This window comes from Beta vulgaris, chromosome 2, assembly GCF_026745355.1.
Source record: "Beta vulgaris subsp. vulgaris cultivar EL10 chromosome 2, EL10.2, whole genome shotgun sequence".
Classification (NCBI taxonomy): Eukaryota; Viridiplantae; Streptophyta; class Magnoliopsida; order Caryophyllales; family Amaranthaceae; genus Beta; species Beta vulgaris.
The window spans coordinates 364,545-385,116 of NC_079203.1; the positions used below are offsets into that span (position 1 = coordinate 364,545).

Below are 20,572 nucleotides of genomic sequence, written 5' to 3' on the forward strand. Positions count from 1 at the left end.
GCTTAAACTATTTGCTGTATTCAAAAAGTGTTATGTTCTCTTCTTAATATCGAACTTGAATGGTTGCCTAATTGAGGTTGAGGTGGTGGAGTAGTGGTATCGCTTCCCATCTGTTATCCCTGAGGTATAGGGATCAAACCTCATGGAACTCATTTGAGTAATCTCCCATACCCCCCCTCTCCAAGTGAGTCCCCTTCATCTTACAAAAAAAAAGCCTAATATTAAATTATAATTAGATGGTCTTTTATAAGACCGACTCTTTCTGCACATAGGTCACAATATTTTTGCTTCCATAACTTTTCGTTCTTTAATTCCACAGTCTCCATCAACATCTTACTTATTTTAGAATAGATGATGTATGGTAGTATTAATTGGTAAAGCACTAAAGCTCCTATAATACACAAAAGTTTACATATTATAGATTCGTACATGAGACGAGGTTACAATATACTTCCTCCGTTCTTTTTATATTAAAATAATTACTATTTTGGATAGTTTCACATCTATTGCAACAATTCCAATTTTGGTATAAAAAGCAATTTTAATTGACAATATTGCCCTTACTTTATCTTATGAAAATCATCATTAATTACTCACTTTGTCTTATAAAATTGCTTTTATTTTCTAAGGATGATTTCTCTCCTACTATAGTTGATTAAAGAGTTATTTTTATTTGTTCCAAATCCTTAAAAATTGTGTCCAAACACATTGTTGTACTAGAAAAAGAAAAACGGAGGTAGTATTAATTCGGCTAAATTTTAATCGGATTAGGTGACCTTTAGTTTTCACTACTTATAACCTTCAATTTTGGCTTTTTTTTGGGACTTTTTGGACTTCTCCAGGTCTGGTCATATTTTCTTCCCAAACATTCCTAGAAAAGTCGACGTGACTTGTGACGTCCCACGGGTGCTTAGCACCATTTGTGTTGCCTCAAAAAGCCTCTGAATACCCCATTTGTTCATTTCTTAGGAAATAGAAGTTTGCCTCGAAATGAACATGAAGGCATCCACATATTCATTCCAGGCCACATGACTCCTTTCCAATGACCAGTCATGTCCCTAGAAGGCATCCCGTGGCATCAGTAGCTCGAACCCCGCGAAACTGTATTATAAACCTCAATTTTGGCTATTTTTGGGACATTTTTGGACTTCTCCGGGTCTAGTCATATTTTCTCCCGAAAAGTTCCTAGGAAAGCCGGAGTGACTTGTAACGTTGCGCGGGTGATTGACACCATTTGTGTTGCCTCGAAAAGCTTCTGAACATCCCATTTGTTCATTTCTCGTGAAACCCAAAATTGTCTCGAAATGAACGTGAAGATATCCACATATTAGTTCCAAGCCACATGACTCCTTTCTAATGACCTCCCATGTCTCTAAGAGGCATCCCGTGGCGTTCGAAACTCGGACCCCGAGAAAGTCCAAAATTGTGTATTATAACCTTCAATTTTGGTTGTTTTTGGGACATTTTTGCACTTTTCCGGGCCTGGTCAAATTTCCTCCCGAAACGTTTACTAGGAAGGCCGACGTGACTTGTAATGTTGCGAGGGTGCTTGGCATCATTTGTGTTGCCTCGAAAAGCCTCTGAACACCCCATTTGTTCATTTCTCTCGAAACATAAAATTGCCTCAAAATGAACATAAAGACATCCATATGTTCGTTTCAAGCCACATGACCCCTTTCTAATGACCTTCCATGGCCCTAGTAGGCACATAAGAGGGTGAAATCAAGCCATCTTTAATGGCATCACGTACGAAGTGGCAATCAACTTCAATGTGCTTCGTGCGTTCATGGAAAATCGAGTTCTTAACAATATGTAATGTCGACTGACTATCACAAAAGAGTCGAATAGCCTTGGGATGATGAACACGAAGACTAAGTTATAAACCTTTCAGCCACTTGAGTTCACAAGTAACAGCGGCCATAGATCTATATTTAGCTTCAACAGAGGAGCGATAGACAGTAGGTTGCTTCTTGGTTTTCCAGGAAATAGGAGAGTGACCTAGAAAAACAAGCCAATCAATAAGAGACCGTCGAGTAACTGGACAGGCAGCCCAGTCAGAATCACACCACTCTTGGAGAGTAAAATTACAATCTGGTCGAAGAAGAATAATACCCTGCCCTAGAGTACCTTTTAGATAATGAACGACCCGAATCACTAGTAGAATAATTGCTATTTCCTGCACTGATATTGCTGCGGTTTTACCTATACGCAGCAATATATCACGTAAAAAGAAAACAAAAAATAACCATATTGCTGCGGTTTCGGATGAAAACCGCAGCAATATGTTTTCAACGGAATTTTTTTGACTATTTGACCAAACATATTGCTGCGGTTTATAGAAAAAACCGCAGCAATATATTAAAATAATATAAAAAAATAGTATGAGAACCTATTGCAGCGGTTGCTATATAAAACCGCAGCAATAGGTTTTTAAAACCATAATAAAATAGTCCAAGTAGTGGGTGAACGGTGAATGCGTTTGTTTATTTCTTTCATTCACCCAGCTAGGGTTTCCTCTCACTCTCTCTCCTCCTCTCTTCCTCACATCTTTTTCACGCCTCCTCTCATCTTCTCTCTCTCCTCTAACCCTCTCAAATTCGCTCCTTCGAAATCAACGTCGACCTTTCGAAATCTCTCGCCAGATTCGCAAGTGCCTCGCCAAATTCGCACGGTCTTTCGCCAAATTCGCGACGTTGCTCGCCAGATTCCCAAGGTCGCCGGTGACCGTTCGTTGTTTGTTTGTTTTTCGACATGCTCTCGTGGTCCCTCGCCAGATTTATTAGGTCGCCGTCGACCATTTGGTTTTCGTTCGTTGCTCAACAGATTCACATCTCTCGTTTGTCGCCGTTGTTGGTTGCCGTTGTGGGTCGCCGGTTTTCGTTCGTTGATCAACAGATTCACAAGCCCTGCTTATGCTTTCTTGTCCTCTTTTTTAGCCGGAAATACACAGCTTCTCTCCTCTTTCTTCGCCGGAAATACACAACCTATTGTTATTATTTTTCAATTTTTTTTTTCCTATTTTTGTTAGTTTTTTTTTGGTTATCTGATGTTAGGTTGGTGATACTTGTTTTGGATTTTTTTCATTTTTATTTTTTAGAATGCTTCGCTGGGAATACACGGTTTTGGATTTTTATTTTTAGTCCAATTTGTAACTATGGAGGTTTATATTCTAATATCTGATGTTATTTTCAATTTTTGTTCTTTTTATCGTTATATATTAATCAGATTTATATGTCATTTCATTTTCAATTCATATGCGAATTTTGTGAAAAGTGGATTGGTTTGATGCCTGATTTTAATCTTACAAATGGGATTGCAAAATGGAAAAAAAAAATTTTTTTTTTTGGTTACCAGGACCTATTGCTGCGGTTTTGGGCCAAAACCGCAGCAATAGTTTGACATATTGCTGCGGTTTTGGCCCAAAACCGCAGCAATACTCTCTGTTAAATAGCTAATACATAATAATATTGCTGCGGTTTGGCTTAAAAACCGCAGCAATATAATTAATACCTATTGCTGCCCCCTTAATTGATGCGCGCCCAAAACCGCAGCAATATGGCACTTTTTAACCGCGGCAAATAGCATTTATTCTACTAGTGAATAGCGGCATCCCAATGCTCAACATAAGGCTCCTACATAAATTGAGAGAGGATATGAACCGAATAGGCTAAATCGGGCCGAGTGACAACCAAGTAGATAAGGCGGCCCACAAGACGACGGTAGGCAGCAGGATCAGAATAGAGAGCCCTGGTAGCTAAGCCAGGCTTGTGATTCTGCTCAATGGAAAATCAACAGGTTTGGAAACTAATAATCCGACCTCAGACATAATATCAAGAGTGTACTTCCACTGACATAAGAATAATCCGGAGGAGCTATGAGCAACCTCAATCCAAGAAAGTATTTTAAAGAGCCAAGATCTTTCATATGAAAAGAATCACTGAAATGGGTCTTGGAAGCCATCAGGGAAGTAGAATCATTCCCAGAAATGATTAAGTCATCAACATAAACAAACACATTCATTTGAACCGAACCATGAGTGTAAGTAAACAAAGAATAGTGAGAATATGATTGTAAGAAACCATAACCTCGTAAAGCAGTGACTAATTTGGCGAACCAACATCGAGGAGCCTGTTTAAGACATATAAAGACTTCTGGAGTCGACAAACTAAATTCGGATCGGAAGAAGTAAAACCAGGAGGAAGTTTCATGTAAACTTCCTCAGTAGATCGCCATGTAAGAAGGCACTGTGAACATCCATTTGATGATGTTCCGAATTCTTAGAAGCACCAATAGCCAAAAAAGCACGAATAGTGACCATTTTCGCAACGAGAGCAAAGGTTTCAGTGTAGTCAATGCCTTCTTCCTGATGATTGACAAGAGCAACCAAATGAGACTTAAGTCGCTCAACAGAGCCATTTGAGTAATACTTGACACGTTAAACCCACCGGCAACCAAGAGCACATTTACCAGGAGGAAGAGGAACAAGAGACCAAGTGTCATTAGCCTCTAAAGCTTGAATTTCATCGGACATAGAACTCCTCCAATCACTACTTCTCATTATTGCTTCTTAAAGATTTAGGTTCTGACTTTGAAGTAATAGCTGCAAGAAATAGCCGATAATGCATAGAAAAATTGTCACAATTAATATAGTGCGCAATAGGATAAGGAGTACCTGAAGCAGACTATAGAGACAGAGTGGAGCAGGACGGACCTTGAACAACAACAGGATTGGTAACATAATTACGTAATAAAATAGACGGAAGTTTATGCATGCCACCACCCAAGTCAGAAGAAGAAGATGAAGTAGTGGGCTTTGAGGGAGAAGGAGTAGTTGAAGTAGGAGTTGGCGGCCCAACAGAACGGGAATGAGAGAGAGGCAAATTTGCGATAATAGAAGGATCAGTAGGCCTAGAAGGAGACCCAGAAAGCATGGGGGCAGATTGAGTGAGCGGGGAAGGGTCAGTGGTAGGGGACTCAGATTGGGCTGTGAACTGAGGCCCAGTTGGAGAAGGCGTTAAACTAGGCGCTAATTGAGAAAAGGAGGTGAGTTGTGGCGGAGGGGTACTTGGGAGGGAAATAGCATTGGGCCCAGTAGAGCAGTTAGGAGAAGAGGAAGAGGGAGATTCGGTGTTAGGGTCCGTAGAAATAGAAGAGGAAAGAGAAGAAGTATGGGGCTCATCAGAAGGAAACAAAGGATTTGGTTCATCAGATTCAATAATAGGAGTAAAATCATCATGAATATCGCAAATGGGAACAATAGCATAGGGAACAATATTGGCTTTTTCTGGATGAATAAAGGGGAAAAGATTCTGAAAAAACTTGACATCACGAGAAATAAAAAATTTCCGAGCATCTAAATCAAATAGTTTCCACCCTTTCTTGCCAAAAGGATACCCCATAAAAAGACATTTCCTACTCCGACTGGCAAATTTATCACTTTTGGATTTTAAGTTATGGGCAAAACAAAGACATCCAAAAGTATAAATTTCATCATAAGAAGGACAAGTGCCAGTCAAAATTTCATAATGAGATTTGTTATCAAGTAAAGGGGTAGGAGTACGGTTTATTAAATGTGCTGCAGCAAGAACACCTTCACCCCAAAAATAAATAGGCAAATTGGCCTGAAATCTCAAAGCTCTCCCAACATTCAAAATATGTTTGTGTTTGCGCTCAACTCGCCTATTTTGTTGTGGAGAATGGGTACAATAGGTATAAAAAAATCCTATGCATGGCAGAAAAATAGTCATGTAAACAATGAAATTCCGTATCATTATCACTTTGAACTATTTTGATGGTTTGAGAGTATTGACGATCAACCATAGCAACAAAGGACATAAATATGCGAAATACTTTAGTTTTATCCACCATTACAAAAACCCATACAATACGGGAATAATCATCTACAATAGTCAAGAAATATCGAGCACCACAAGTAGATTGATGCTTATAAGGTCCCCATAAATCACAATGTATTTTCCTCAAAAATCCTAGAAGCTCTATTCTCACTTAAAGGAAATTTATCGCGAGAGTGTTTAGCACGAAAACAAATTTCACATGCCTTATTCAAACTACCTTTTAAACCAAAAACATGATGAAGTAATTAATTTTACGACTTTCTCAGATTGGGTGGCCCATGCGTTGATGCCAAAGAGTGAGAGAAGAAGAGACACTATGAACTGTGACATGTTGAACTTCCTTCGTTCCGAAGTAGTAGAATCCATCTCGTCTAAAACCCGTTCTAATCTGCTTCTTCGATTGGTCCTGAATAACACATGTATGTAAGTCAAAGTGAATAATACAATGCAAAGTATCGGTTAATTGAGATATAGAAACCAAATTGCAATTCAAGGACGGAACATATAGAACATGAGATAGAATAATGTGAGAAGAAAGACGAACCAAACCCTCTTGTGTTGCAACAATAGTAGTACCATTTGGTAAATCAACCGGGCCAGGAGAAGACAAGGTAACAATATCAGAAAGCCAAGTGAGATTACCAGTAACATGGCGAGAAGCGCCAGTATCAAGTATCCATGAAAAATTGTCAAACTTACCCGTTGAACAATCATCGGGAATTTTGGTACTAACAATTAAACCCACCAATACCTTCCACTGTTCTGCTGTAAATAAAGATAGATTGGCTATATATAGGCCCTACCAAGAGTTGGGTTCAAGCAACTTTTGCCCTATTTGGCAAATAGAGTTTAGAATTTAGCTATTAGACTTTAGAGTTTGTTGTTAAAGTTTTAATTTTTTTTTCCAGGCGGATTTGACTGCTGATTTGACAACTTTTTTTTATAAATGTGTTTGGTAACAATTAACTGATTGCTAAAAGTCTATTGCCATTTGTTCGTTTGAAATGATATTGATAGACATTTTAATACATATGTTTATAATTAGTATTATTATTAAAAGTAAAAAAATCATTAAACATTCTTTTACCTAATCCTCTAAAGAAAAAGCTCCTATTAGGAGCTTTTTCATTTTGAGAGTTTTTATTCCAAAACTCTCTTTTACCAAACACCCGTTTTAGAGTTTTTAACTAGTCAAAACTCTAAAATTGGTTCAAAACTCTATTTTTACTCCAAAATTGTAATTGACAAACACCCCTTTGTCTATAATGGAAAATCAAAAGAAAGTCGCAAGCGTGAGTATTAGAGGGGTATGGGACTTGAATTTCCTAGTCTATAACTTGACAAGCGACGCAATTTTCGAGGGATAAAGTGGAATTTCCCCTTATGTTTGTCATAAAATGTGAAAAGATAGAATTGTGTCTTCAATAGCAAAGACTCATCCCCTAACTAGCCTACTCATTAGATGTAAAGCCAATGGTTGCGCAAGCGAATTTGCTCGAGCTCACCTTGACAAACAAGTTTCTACCCTCTATGTTATACCCACCCTTGTGATTTTTTCATGATCCATGTTGATGCGTCATTTATTGGTCTCTATGATATGGCAGGTCTTGGGGAGAATCAATGAGAGAAGTTGGGTTATAGGTAGGGGTGGCAATGAGACGAGACAATTCGCGAGCTACTTGAAATCCACTCGGTCAAAACTCAGTCAAAGCTCGACTCGAGGGAGCTCAAATAATCGAACTCGAGCTCAACTCGAGATGTTGGTGAGTTGAGTTGAGCAACTCTATACTCGATCTGAGAACTCGTGAGAAGCTCGAATACCCAATTACCAATAGCAAAATACATAATTTAACATTTTTCTACCTTATTTTTGCTTTTAACATGAGACACTTGTAAGCTACTCGAAATCTACTCGGTCAAAGCTCGGACAAAACTCGGTCAAAACGCAACTCGAGTGAGCTTGACTCAACTGAAATTCGACTCAAAATGCTAACGAGTCGAGCTAGCTCAAACTCGAAATCAACTCGCATCATTTATTGCCACCCCTAGTTTTTACTAATGAGTCTCTTGCAGCTGATATTCTAAGCATTCTGGAGGCTATGTATATTGTGGAGGCATACCATTTCCATAGATCTATCATCTACTCTTGATTGTAAGATGGTTGTTGACCTCATTAATCAAAAGAACATATTGGCAACATGTGCAGGAAATGGAGCAAGAGACACCCGGAGGTGCTAATTAAACAATGTGGAAACGACAACAAAACGGTGGATGATTTGGCTAAGAATTGTAGAAACCCGGATTTGAAATGTACTATAACTAGGAATTTCCCTACCTCTCCTAGTTATTGTATGGAACATTTAGTTTCGAATTATATGAACTTTGATATTGTAAGTTCTATTGACTATCAATCTAAGAATAATAGCAAACAATAATAGAATATCAAATAAGAAAGCAGGAAAGAACACACCAGAACTTTCACGTGGAAACCCAAGAATTGGGAGAAGAACCACGAATATGCACTAGGAATCAATGAATGTTCAAGAAAGATTACAAAAGCGCTCAAGAACTCTCTCTAAAGCTTTTTTTCTCTCAAATATGTGTTTAAAGATGAAGAATACATTATTGACGTAATTAGGGCACCTATTTATACCCCCACTAAAGAAAACCGCAAAAAACCGCGTTTGCGAAGCGTTTGCGATAGGTGCGGGCGCACCACTGTTTGGTGTGGGCGCACCAGTATTTGGTGCGGGCGCACCCCGTGTGCCGAACCCCTTTTCTTTCTACGCAACCTTTCTCCACACCCCATACACCCCATTGAGCCTCATATGGACCATATATCCAACAATCTCCCACTTGGAGATAGGTGTAAGTGAAGAAAACTCCATACTTTCATCATCTTCTCATTCATCTCAACTCCTAATCCACCATCTTCGCCAACAATCAACAAAGACCAACTAAGGTTCTGCACAACCTTTGTTTATCACAACTCACACTCTTAGTGAGCATATCTGTTGGATTCTTAGCACCCAACACTTTCTCCGGACTCAACTCATTCTCCTCCACTAAACTCCTGATATAGTAAAAACGCCTACGAATGTGTTTAGTCCTACAATGATACATGGAATTCTTAGCCAAATGCACTGCACTTTGACTATCACTGTAAAGTATCACTTTCTCCTATTTAATGCCCATCTCCTCAAGAAAACCAATCAACCATACCATCTCCTTACCTGCCTCCGACATAGCCACATACTCAGACTATGTAGTAGACAAAGATATACACTTCTGTAACTTGGACATCCAACTCACTGCAGTACCCCCCACAGTAGATACATATTCTGAAGTGCTTTTGCTTGTATCGATATCTCCACTGAGATCAGCATCAACATAACCCTCTAGCTTTACTCCCTTCTGCCAGAAACAAAGCCCCATACTTGAAGTACCCTTCAAATACCTTAGTAACCACTTTACAGCCTCCCAATGTTTCTCACCTGGATTAGAAACAAACCTGCTAACAACTCCCACTGCAAAAGCAATGTCTGGTCGTGTGCACACCATGTCATACATCAAGCTACCAACAACTGAAGCATAGGGAACAGTGGCCATCCGCTCCTTTTCTGCTTCTGTAGTTGGTGAATGCTCCCTTGTCAATTTGAGATCACTAGGAAGTGGTGAATTTCTGGGTTTAGCATCTCCTACATTAAACCTCTTCAGCACCTTAAGAATATAATCCTCCTGAGACAACTTCAACATACCAGTAGACTTGTCCCTGAAAATATTCATGCCTAAGATTTGTGTAGATTCACCCAAATCCTTCATCTCAAATACTTGTGACAGCTTTCCTTTCACACCATTTATCATATCCATACTTGTACCAGCAATCAGAATATCATCAACATACAGAAGTAAATAAACATAGTCATTTTCATACCTCTGAAAGTAACAATAATGATCACTATCAGCTCTCTTGAACCCACTGCTACACATGAATGTGTCAAACTTTATGTACCACTGTCTAGGAGCCTGCTTCAATCCATATAAGCTCCTCTTGAGCTTGCACACCAAGTTCTCCTTTCCTTGAACTTTAAAACCATCTGGTTGCTTCATGTAAATTTCCTCCTCCAGATCACCATGTAGAAACGCAGTCTTTACATCCATCTGTTCTAAGAACAAATTTTCAGCAGCAACAATAGCCAACAAGATACGAATAGTAGTTAACTTCACAACAGGAGCAAATATTTCATTATAATCTATACCCTCCTTTTGTAGGAACCCCTTTACTACTAATCTCGCCTTATACCTGACACTTCCATCAGGCTCTTTCTTCAGTCTGAAGATCCACTTGTTGCTAAGTGCTCTCATACCTTTAGTAATGCAGACAACTCCCATGTCTGATTCTTTTCCAGGGACTTCATCTCATCTTTCATGGCTAACTCCCACTTAGATGAATCAGTCGAATTTATTGCTTCCTTGTATGATTCTGGTTCACCTGCATCAGTTAGTAACAAATAATACATAGAAGGTGAATATCGAACAGGTGTTTTGGACACCCTTGCGGATTTTCTCAAGTCAACTTGAGAGACAATTCTCGTGTACTAGAACTGGAGCCTCTTGGTTGTATGACAATTGTACCCTCTGAATTACCAGGCTGTGAGATATCTGACTCCTCAGAATCAGACCCTGCAGGAGTGTGAACCTCATCTCTATGTTGCTCACCCAATTCTGGAACAATGACATCCCTAACACAATGCCACCTATCTCCACAATCTCCTTCTCCTGAACTCCCACTACTTAGTAATCTCAGATTTATCACCAAATACATCCTTATACAGCTTAGTCTCATCAAATGTGACATCACAGTGTCTCAAAATCTTCCTACCTTTTGGTTCCCAACATCGATATCCATACTTCTCAGAACCATACCCAATAAAATAACATTTAACGGCTTTTGGGTCTAACTTGTCACGTTTCTCAGATTGAACATATGCAACACAACCAAATAGTTTTAGAAAAGAAAGATTTACCTCCTTTCCACTCCAAACCTCCTCTGGAAACTTGAACTCAAAGGAACTGATGGTCCTCTGTTGATCAAATAAGCTGTTGTACTAACTGAATCTGCCCAGAAAGTCTTAGGTAGCCCTGCATGCAACCTCATACATCTAGCCCTCTAGTCAGTGTCCTGTTCATCCTCTCTGCAACTCCATTCTGTCGAGGTTTCCCTGGAACGTCCTCTTCAGAATTATGTCGTTTTCCTTACAGAGTTTTGTGTACTCTGTCAACTCATACTCACCTCCATTATCAGACTTAATGCACTTAATCTTCCTTCCAGTCTGATTCTCGACCTCAGCTTTCCACTTCTTGAAGGTCATGAAGTCAGATTTCTTCTTCATGAAGTAGACCCACACCTTCCTACTGTAGTCATCAATGAAAGTAACAAAATACCGTGAGCCTCCAAGAGATCTGACTGGTGAAGGACCCCACAAGTCAGTGTGCACCAATTCTAGCTTCTCAGTTTTCAACTCTTTCTTGGCTTTTGTGAAAGTCACCTTTTTCTGCTTGCCATAAACACAGCTCTCACAAAATTCCATGTCAACTGATTTCAACCCTGACAACTTGCCACTTGAAGCTAAAATCTTCATCCCCTTTCACCCATATGACCAATCTAGTATGCCATAACTTGGTCTCATCTACTGTAGCTGCACCAATCATGACTGTACACCCTGCAATAGTGTATAGGGCTCCCATCTTAGTACCTCTAGCCAAAATCATGGAACCTTTGGAAATCTTCCACTTTCCCTCACAGAACACAGTTTTGTAGCCACATGAGTCCAGTTGACTCACAGAAATCAGATTCTTTGCTAGGCCTGGAATGTACCTAACATCATGCAGTTTTAAAGTTCCTCCATTCGTAGTCCTGACAACCACATCTCCCTTCCCCATTATATCCAAGGTCTTATCATCAGCAAGATGGACCTTTCCTAACTTCTTTGCCTTGAAGTCCTGAAACAGCTCCCTCATGGGTAAGATGAAAGATGCCCCCGAATCTAGGATCCACGACTCTATAGAACTATCAAACTCAAAACAGAGCATCCTCAACCTTATTCGATGCAGAAGATATCGATGAGTTGTCACTATCCTCTTGTTTCTCATTATGGTCAGATTTTCCACCCTTCTTCTTGGGATGTGGACAATCCCTCTTTGGATGACCCTTCTCACCACAATTCCAACAGGTAAAATTTGTTCTACCCTTTGACTTACTTCGCCCCCTTGACTTTGATCTCCCTTGTGAACTCTTCCCTTTTCCCTTTTGTTTTCCCCTCCCTCTACCCTCTACACTGTATGCCCCAGATGATTCTCCACTTCTTTCCTTCGAATGCTCTCACTCAAAATAAGATCACGGACAACATCATAAACCAATTTCTTTTACCAGAGAATTACTAACAGCAGTTACAACAGTTTCCCAAGCAGTAGGTAAAGAGGACAACAAAATTAAAGCTTTCACCTCATCCTCAAAGACAATATTAACAGATGATAACTGACTTATTATTGAATTAAATTCATTAATATGTTCGGCAGCAAAACTACCATTATTCATCTCTAAATCAAATAAATGGCGCATCAGATATACCTTATTCATAGCCGAGGGCTTCTCATACATATCTGACAGTGCTTTGATTAATCCTGCCGTTGTTTTGATATCCTTGACATTGAACGCCACAGTCCGAGCCAATGTCAAACGCACCACCGCTAGTGCCTGCCTCTCTAGTACCTTCCACTTAGCCTCCTCAATCTCAGCAGGCTTTTCAGACAAAGGTTGATACATATTTTTCTGATATAAGATGTCTTCTATTTGCATCTTCCAATATCCAAAATATGTCCCATCAAACTTCTCAATTCTAATCTTTGAATCCTCCATTGTTAATCATTCTAGATCTAGACAATAATCAAACCTAGCTCTTGATACCACTTATAAGTTCTATTGATTATCAATCTAAGAATAATAGCAAACAATAATATAATATCAAATAAGAAAGCAGGAAAGAACACACCAGAACATTTACGTGGAAACCCAAGAACTGGGAGAAAAACCACGAATATGCACTAGGAATCGATGAATGTTCAAGAAAGATTACAAAAGCGCTCAAGAACTCTCTCTAAAGATTTTTCTCTCTCAAATATGTGTTTAAAGATGAAGAATACATTAATGACGTAATTAGGGCACCTATTTATACCCCCACTAAAGAAAACCGTAAAAAATCGCGTTTGCGAAGCGTTTGCACCAGTACTTGGTGCGGGCGCACCAGACCTCAGGTGCGGGCGCACCCGAGTCTTCTGCCTCAATGTGTGAAAGTCCTCCGTAGATTAGGTGCGGGCGCACCCCTTGTGCCTAACCCCTTTTCTTTCTACGCAACCTTTCTCCACACCCCATACACCCCATTGAGCCTCATATGGACCATATACCCAACAGATATATCTAAGTAAGTGTTCCTCTTTTCTCCAAAAAAAAAAAAATGTTGAACCTGAGTTCTTGCACTTATTTTCTTTCCCAATCACATGGTGTTTTTTTTTTTTCTTTTCCAAAGTTCTACCAACAAATGTTGTTTGCTGCTGTAATTTGTCACAACTCAATTACCATACATGGAGCAGTATCATGTTATTAGTAGTGTGGAGGTAGTATCATGTCATTAATAGTGTAGAGGAAATGAGGAATAAGTTAGTTGAAAGGATACATATATTCAACGATACATTAACCAAAAGCTACTACTAAAGGAAAAGGAACACACTAAATCACATAGTAACTAACTATTGTTTAACAAGAAGTCTCTTTCAGCCTATCCAAAAACCGTTTCACGTCAATTTCGGTTGACAGTCCTGCCACATTTTCTTATCTCACCCTGACAAGCTGTGAGAACCTCAATGGAACCCATACGAACCATAGCTTTAGCGAATTTTCTAGCCCATATATCACCTCTGTCTCGAAAGATTTTCACCATAGTTGCAGTTTTATTGGATCCATTAAAGGGTCTCTTGGGTTAGAATTATTGGATGGATAAAGCCTTGGGGTAACTGCAGAGCAATTGGAAACTCCAATAGAATGAGCTCCGGAAAGGGTAACCATTTCTTCCAAGGAAAGACCTTTTGTTTTAAAGAATTGATGGAGTAATTGCAAATCAAAAAAGGGTGCGGGTAAGTTTAGGGGAGGCTCATCTATAAGTGAGACTAATCCATCTCGTCGCCCTAATCTTAGTGCATATTTGATCCCTCATAGCAGGTAGGCACTATCATGAGCCGCAAAGGCTAGGATGTCCGCACAAGAAACTGTTTGAGGGCAGTGAGCTTCAAGCTCAGCTTTCGCCTCATCAATCACCTCATAGCCTCTTAAGCTTGGGTTGTTGATGAAGTGTCCTTCTCTGTTTTGCTCCTCATAGTAGAATCAAGAAGTACTGAAGCATCACATCCCTGAAATTTATATGTGGAAAAGTTAACAAGTATATATTAGTGCATGAACATGAAAACTAAACTTGGTTTGTTGAATGATGCTTGAAAGTGAATTCGTGTGTAAAAGATTTATGTGAAAGTTGCTAATAATACATTATTAGCAGGGCCGTATTTGGGCATGGGCGAGAGGGGCAGGTGCCCAGGGCCGCCCCAAAACACATAGCCCAAATAAGTAAAGGTAAAAGAGAATAAAAGGAAAAATAGAAAAAAAATGGAAAAGAAAAGATCACTGCAAAATTGCAAATGCTGCCGACAATTAAGCTTATTGCGAATTAAGTTTGTTATTCGATTCTCCCACTTGTTTTTCAATTCAATGTCAAACCCTCAAAATTTTTGGGTAATTTCTCTCTTTTCTTTGCAATTTTTGTTCTTTATTCGATTTTTTTAGGTTTTACAAATTCTGAATTTTATTACTTCTTTTTAATTAATTTGCTTTGCACTAATTAAAAAGAACAGACCCTTAATGCATCATTTTTTTTATAAAATTTTGATATTATCTAATATAAATTTCAATTATTTTTTTTTTTCACTTTATTTCGGTCCAGGTTAAATTTTTCTGCCTTTGGTCCTTCTATAATAGATGGTTGTAACTTTATTTGTTATTGTTTTATTAGTCATTTAATTGTGCATCTTTTCAATTTCTTTTTGGTTTTCTGATTGACATATTAAATGATCAAGTACTTACCTCCTTATTTAACGTCTCTTTCAAAAAATTCGGACCAAAAAATTGTTTATTTTTCGGTCTAGACCGGAAAATAAAACATTCAAAAAACTTGTACATAATCATGGCCCTAATATGTAGGCTCGCCCTTGGCCTCCAAAATCTCAGAAACGGGGTTGATTACTATAGGCATACTAAAGATTGTACATACCCTCACAAAACAATCATGGAAGTGCAATCTGATTAGACTAGCTCCTAGTCCAGGATTCCTAATGATCGTCTTCTTTACAACATTTTTCACAATTGTCTCTGCTGAAGGACAACTCTGGTTATAAAACCCAATTTTTAGAGACAGGGAAGCAGCAACAGTAGACATATGTGCCATGGAAAGAATGAAGAGTATGCAAAGGAATGAAGAAGTCTGCATTTTTTTTTCTCTTGATTGAGGTTGAAATTGTTGGAAATTAAGGATACAGAAAAATAAGTGATTATGTGGAGTTTATATATAGACGTAACAAGCATGAGCATGGGCGTGTAGATAAATGTTGGAGAAAAGGTGTAAAATGATGTATAGTATAATTAAAATGGTTTATATCAACCACCCTACAGGCTACAGCTAACTAGTTGAATCTACCTTGATACTTAAAATGGAATTGGTAATGTGAATCATCTTAATTTTAAGGCTTTGAATAGTTCCTACATCCTATGTTAATTAATATGCTGCAGTACTTTGAAAGTGATCAATGATCACTACTTAGTTACTAGAGGCTTTCTGTATGATTTTTACCGTGATTTGACATGTAACCTATAATTGAAAGGGAAAAGAATTGTCATACATTTGTTTTGGGTGTAAGAAAGAAATTGAAGGTTTTGTGCACTAAAAAGTTAATGCTAAGGGGAAAATGGTGAAGTGAATGATTACCTTTGAAGCTAAGTGTGTCATACTCATGTTGAACATGTATAAGGTTGAAGAGGAATTTGGTTAAGTACTATCAGAGGATGAACAACCAGAATGTTTTGTAGAAAGGCTCAAGCGTAATTTTGAGCCAAATTTCTTTGCCAAGTTATATCAAATAAAATGCTTAGGTAAATCTTCTACATTTAATAGTAACCACGCGCGCGAATTTATTTTCAAGAGGTTACCATAGTTGGAATGGTTGTATAAATCTTCTAGGGAATGTATATTCATGAACTTATGTTTGTCCTTTCGCTTTCTCTTATCCCAGTTCTAAGGAGGGACTTAATCAACTATAAGGCATATCTCAAATTGGTGCTATATGTATTTTTTTTTTCAACTAAATTATTCCTGAACTACGAACTCAAATTATTAACTAGTAGCTAGCTATAAGTAGGAAACTTCAACAAAATTATGTTGCTACATTCACTAGATCATTGGGCAAAAACTTCATTTTAATGACAAGACATATCCAAAACCAATGCTATTTGTATCCTTGTTGCAACTAAAAATTATTCTTAATTAATATGTTTGTTACCAAAGCTACAAACGCAAATTATATTAACTACTCCATCCGTTTCAAAATATAATACATTCATGCTTTACAAAAATGTATTTTTCCGAATATAGTACATTCACGCTTAACAAAAATTTACTTTAACTACAAATATATCTTATTTTTAAGTAAAAACTATAAAATTTATATTATTATATTCATCTTTAAAAATGCTACAGTAATATATTATTTTCTTTTTTTATCAACTTGAATTAAGAGTAACTAATGGTCGATATTCGACCTTAAATATTGCACTTGCCTTACATTTGAAATGGGAGGAGTATTGACTTAATAGCAGCTACAAACAACAAGCTTGAAAAAAATTAATCATGTTACTACATTCACTAGATTATTGTCGTAAATAATAGAATATGTTAATATTCTGCTTAGTTGTAAATATATCTTTTGTATATTTAGTTAGTTTCCTATTTTGTAGGAGTCTCCTTGTATTTATACTGACTACACTCTCATTCAATGATTAAGAAAATAATCATTCTATTATAATATCAAGAGCCTAGGGTTTATTTTTCCTCCTCTAGTCGCCGCCCCCCTTCTCTATTCTGTTCTTCCCGCCGCGGCCGTGATCCGCCATGACTGAATCCAAGTCAAGCTATCGTCCTGCCCTCACTCTAAACATCAAACAACACATCTCTCTCACCCTCGACCTTGAGAACGTTCATTACTCTTCATGGGCGGAACTTTTTAAAATCATGGCACGCGCCAATCAAGCCCTTGATCACATCATTCCTCCCTCCGACCAACCGGACATCAAGGACAAGGAACTATGGGGCCGCTTGGATGCGTTGGTCCTTCAATGGATCTACCACACCATCACCGAGGATCTCATACTTACGATCCTCGAACCCGACTCCACGGCACAACAAGCATAGGAGCGTCTGCGCGACATCTTTCAAGATAATAAACACTCACGTGCCGTCTATCTTGAACATCAATTCTCTCACACTCATCTTGAGAACTTTAAAACTGTCTCTGCTTATTGTCAAACACTAAAAATGATTTCCGATCAATTGGCCGGAGTTGGCTTGCCGGTCACAAATCAGAGACTAGTACTTCAACTTGTCGCGGGACTCGCAGAATCGAATTGGGATGCTTCAAAATACTCAGGGGGAGTGCCTTACTTCTCCAGAGGCAATTAAAGAAGAAATTATCAGTTTTTATAAGAATTTGCTTGGCGCTTGTGCTTCCTCTTTGACTGCTCTAGATCTAACCACAATCAGAGCTGGTCCAGTGTTGTCCTTAGATACCAGGGCCTCTCCTATTCATCCTGTTACAACAGAAGAGATTGATAGAGCTCTGCAGCAGATTGATGATAATAAGGCCCCAGGGGTTGATGGATTTAATGGCTTGTTTTTCAAAAAATGTTGGCACATTATCAAACATGATGTTTATAGAGGTGTGATGGAATTCTTTGAACAGTCCTACCTTCACAAACCAGTTAATAATACTGTTATTACTCTGGTTCCTAAAGTGTCACCAGCCATGTATGCAAAGGATTTCAGGCCAATAGCTTGTTTTACTACTCTCTACAAGATTATATCTAAGATACTCACTCACAGGATGCAGAATGTGATGCAGGAGGTGGTAAATGAAGCTCGATCTGGTTTTATTCCTGATAGATATATAGCTGATAACATCTTATTAGCTTCTGAATTGATAAAGGGATATTCCAGGAAGTATATCTCACCTAGATGTGTTATCAAGGTTGATATAAAAAAGGCCTATGACTCTGTTGAATGGCCTTTTTTGAAAAAAATGATGCTTGAACTTGGTTTCCCTACAATATTTGTGGGGTGGATAATGGGCTGTGTCAGAAGTGTCTCTTATTTTATTGCTATAAATGGTATTTCATCTATACCTTTTAATTCTAAGAAGGGCCTAAGACAAGGAGATCCTCTTTCTCCTTTTCTTTTTGCTCTTAGTATGGAATATCTTAGCAGATGTTTGAAAGAGCTTAAAGAGGATCTTGAGTTCAATTACCATCCCAAATGTGAGAGAATCTCACTTAATCATCTCATGTTTGCTGATGATTTGCTGATGTTTGCAAGGGCTGATATCAGTTCAGTGGTTAAAAAAATGAATGCTTTTAGGAAATTTTCTGAGGCTTCTAGGTCGGTTACTAGTGTGGAGAAGAGTAATATTTATATGGGGTGTGACTGGTGAAGAAGCTCAGATGATTGCAGAGACTATTAGTATGCCTATTGGGAGTCTGCCATTAAATATCTTGGAGTGCCTCTTACTTCCAAGAAACTAACCATCTCTCAATGTAAAGTGTTAGTTGAGAAAATTACTGCTAGAGCTCAGTCCTGGATGACAAAGCATCTCAGCTATGCTGGTAGGTTACACTTGATTATAAGCATTTTGAGTAGCATGCAGAATTTTTGAGCTCACATATTTCCTCTCCCAAATAAGGTTATCAAAGCTGTGGAAGCAATATGTAGGAAGTTTCTGTGGACTGGTCAAATACTAGATTCCAGAAAAGCACCTGTTGCTTGGCAGAACTTTTATAATCCTAAGGTGTCAGGAGGTTGGAGCTTGATCAACATGGATACTTGGAATAAAGCTGCTATGTTAAAGCTTTTATGGGCTATTTCCTTCAAAACTGATAAGATATGGGTCAAGTGGATAGCTGCTTATTATCTTAGAAGACATGATATCTCTAGTGTTGTAATCAACAACAACATGTCCTGTCATTTGAGAAAAATCCTAAAATCTAGAGATCTTCTTGGAGAGTTGGGGAGCTGGGATGATATGATGCACCATGGAAAGTTTAGTATTAAAAAAGCCTACAAGCTTCTTCAAGGGGAGAAGCAGAAAGTGAATTGGAGAAGAGTTATATGCAACAATAGAGCAAGCCCAAAAAGCAAGTTCATTGTATGGTTAGCTGTCCAAAATAGACTTCCCACTACTGATAGAATTAGTAGATGGAATGTTGCTTGTCAATTGCAATGTAGATTATGTTCTACCCAGATGAGACCATCCAACATCTCTTCTTTGAGTGCAGTTATTCTGCTGAGGTTTGGATGGGGCTGTTGCAGAAAATTGATATTAACAGGACTGCATGTCCCTTTGATGTTGAATGCAGAATAGTGTGCTCTAAAGCCCACAGTAAGAGTATGAAAGCAAGGGTGTATGTGATGATGTTCTCTGAGGCAGTGCATACTCTCTGGTGTCAAAGAAACAATGTAATCTTTGCTAATACCTATTGTTCTCCCTATCGACTGATTAAACAAATTATCTTCCAAGTTGCTTGTAACTGTAATGAGGCTGAGAGGAAGTTATTAGTGCAATAGGGTAAGGTCTACTGTTGTTCTTTTCCTTGTTTGGCTTTGTCCTTTTGGTCTAGTTTGCTTGCGGAGCCTAGGTTGTATCGTTTCACCAATATTTTTTTTGGTTGTCAATAAGAATTTTGAATTGCCAAAAAAAAAAATATAACCTTGAAACTTGAGACATAGGGTTTAAGACTTATATTAGTATCGTACTAACAATGACGACGATGATGATAATAAAATTAACTAATTACTTCTTCCGTCTCTTATTTGTTTACCCATTTTTTTGGGTACACAGTTTTATGAAATATAGTATGTGGGTCCTAAATATAAATAGAAAGTATTTATCTCTATTATATAAGTGAAAGGGGAGGCATTGTGTATCTCAATTAAATGACTATAATACCCTTATTTTTTAATTATATCAATTTTATTAAAATTTTTAAAATAATAATGGGTAATCAATCAATCAAAATGTTTGCCATTTAAAACAACTAAAATTAAAATAACTTTAAAAATTAGGTTTTAAAAAAAGAAAGACTAAAAAGTTTACAAAAAAAACAAATATAACAAATTATAAAAACCTTACATCAAAAGAAAACATTATCAAACTAAAAACAATCAGCAATATACACTTCCACAATATGTGTCATGGAAGCAACAACAGTAGACATATGTGCCATGGAAAGAAGGAAGAGTATGCAAAGGAATGAAGAAGTCTGCGTTTTTTTTCTCTTGATTGAGGTTGAAATTGTT

The 20,572-nt window shown here is 38.0% G+C and overlaps 1 pseudogene; it reads right to left on the minus strand.

Moving 5' to 3' along the window:
• Window positions 1-13,389: 13,389 nt before the first annotated feature.
• LOC125495155 (peroxidase 5-like) lies at window positions 13,390-15,445 on the minus strand (annotated as a pseudogene).
• Window positions 15,446-20,572: the final 5,127 nt, after the last annotated feature.